Raw genomic sequence first — 2221 nt, forward strand, 5'->3', positions numbered from 1 at the left:
AGAGAGGAGAGGACTCGGTAGAGATGCTGTCTTAGCACTTTCAGGACAACCTCGATTTGACTTCTTCGAGTTTGTCTGCAACAATGAATTAATTTTAATTCAGTCTTTTTTACTGATCAGATACACATTGGCACTGACATTCTGCAGCAGTTGAACCATTTGTTGGAGCTGGTCCAAGCTGCAGTTGACAACAGTCTAGCTGCGTAACATTGGCATCAGGGTTGGGCATCATTTTGATTCCAAATCAGATTCCTACTTTCGATTCTGGTTCTTATCAATTCTCGATTCCAATTCTTTGAGGGTTGAAGTCTGATTCAAAGTTGATTCAAAGGTGATTTACAGTTTTTGAGATGCTGACAATAAAGGATAAGTCTTGCGCTGGTTCCACCACCAGGCAGTAGGGTCATCGGCCGTAAAGGTTGGGGGTGTCTCCTTATACATCTGCATCTCCTTCTCTGCCTGGTCCTGGATGGACATGGTCCTCCTCTGCTATAATGACATCTTTTGTGCATCCTCATCGGCAAAAAGCTCTTCCAATGGAGACTTTCTTGGTTGTTTGCTGGGAGGTGGTTGCTATACAAACTAAAAAACAGCTTTATTATCATTGCTAAAAAGTAAAAAACTGTTGTGACATCGTAATCCTCTAACTGGCCTTTAGACTTAACAATTTAATGAGTGAATTGGAGACTGTATATATTAGTGGATAAATGACATTAAATCACCTGCTCAGATTCTGTCATCATCTCTCTCTTGATCTGGTCCCAGACACTGGCACTGTTCTCCATCTTTTGTTTAAAGCGTGGGTCCAATGCTGTTGCCACTTCAAGAAAGATCCTGATGTGCTCGCTCAGTTAAGTCAGAGGAATAGAATCATTTAATGTACAATCATTAATTTCTTTATAGCCAAGTTCAACTCAAGTAATTTACCTGGTATCGCTTGGAAAGCTTTGTCCAAACTTGCTTTTTGAGGTTAGATAAAAATCCTGTGTCTCCCTCAACAACAGCAAAATGCCTCTCAAGCTTTTGGAGAATTGGCAGAATCTGACCACATGTGGTGCTCTTTTCAGTTGATACGCAAAGTGTGGAAGTGTAAAGAACTATTATCAAGTTGATAAAGTCCTCTGCCTTCCTGAAGTCTTCATCACTCAGCCAGGCAAGTCTACATGAGAAAGGATACATTGTCGGAAAATTAATCATTGTTATTCATGTTCGTGCTGTTGACTTTTTGACTCCACTTAAAGTTGAAATTGACTAAACTTAAACTTAAGCTGCTTAGTGTTTTGTTATATTCTTGTGTGTTTTTGCTGTTGGATGCATATGTTCTTTGAACTGGATATCTGTATTCAGAAAAAATCTCTCTCCTATCTATTTCTACCTGTCCCTCTCCATATTCTTCCTCAGCTGTTGATCCAAGCTGGCTGCTTGAATTGCAGGGTATTGCTCTAAGAATCTCTCCAGCATAAGGTAAAGAGAATTCCACCTAGTTCTCACATCAGATATCAAATTTGTTATGTTGTACTATTTCAGAAAATGTAAAACCTGCAAAATGTACTTTACTAAAAAAGTTGATCAAATGAAACTAATTCAGAGATTCTTACTGACGAGATCTTGCTTCTCTCGTAGAACAATCTTTGCCATCGAGGACCTCTTCGTCCACACAACAAAGGCACGGATCTTTGCAGTCCACTGTGTCACTGCAGTCAGGTAGAGACTTTGTGCTGCTAGACTGAGTGTGTGAGCAAAGCAGCCCAGCTTCACATACTGTAGCCGTTTTATGGCTATCTCCGTATTTTCTGCATTATCAAGAGAGTATCCAACGAAGGTTAAAATCAAGGGCAACTGGACTTGGTTGAAGATACTGGAAGACGTTTCGTCCCTCATCCAAAGGACTTCTTCAGTTCTGACTGACTGGCAGGGAAACTCAGCTATTTAACCTCAGTGGGGTCGTTGGCCCGGGTCATCGATACCGCTGGTTCGTTAGTGTTCCTTGTTTCTGTGACGACAGTCGTTACAGTCATTAAGACTACGTGTGGCCAAGACTGAACGACCATCGTTGGTATCTTCACCTGAGGCCAATAGGTTATGTTTGTTGAGTTTCCTGGGAAGTGATGAAAGGACAGCATTGTAAGTGGGGGATAAGTGGTGGCGTAGACCCCCTCCCCTGTTCAATGACGGCTTCTCAACCCTGGTGTAGATGGCTTCCTTGACACCTCTTTCAAAC

At 41.6% G+C, this 2221-nt stretch overlaps 1 long non-coding RNA gene across 3 annotated transcripts in view; it reads right to left on the reverse strand.

Moving 5' to 3' along the window:
* Nucleotides 1-320: 320 nt before the first annotated feature.
* LOC123975564 overlaps nt 321-2221 on the reverse strand; it is a 3004-nt gene continuing 1103 nt past the window's right edge. The window contains exons 2-5 of one of the 3 annotated variants that reach the window (XR_006826090.1): nt 1599-1793; nt 928-1159; nt 723-846; nt 321-582 (exon numbers count right to left, since the gene is read on the reverse strand). This is a non-coding gene — a long non-coding RNA (uncharacterized LOC123975564). Of the gene's footprint in view, nt 583-722; nt 847-927; nt 1794-2221 lie in introns of those variants that run through there. The other 2 variants (XR_006826091.1, XR_006826089.1) reach the window with 2 other exon arrangements.

The sequence above is a fragment of the Micropterus dolomieu genome, linkage group LG08 (assembly GCF_021292245.1).
Source record: "Micropterus dolomieu isolate WLL.071019.BEF.003 ecotype Adirondacks linkage group LG08, ASM2129224v1, whole genome shotgun sequence".
NCBI classification, from domain to species: domain Eukaryota; kingdom Metazoa; phylum Chordata; class Actinopteri; order Centrarchiformes; family Centrarchidae; genus Micropterus; species Micropterus dolomieu.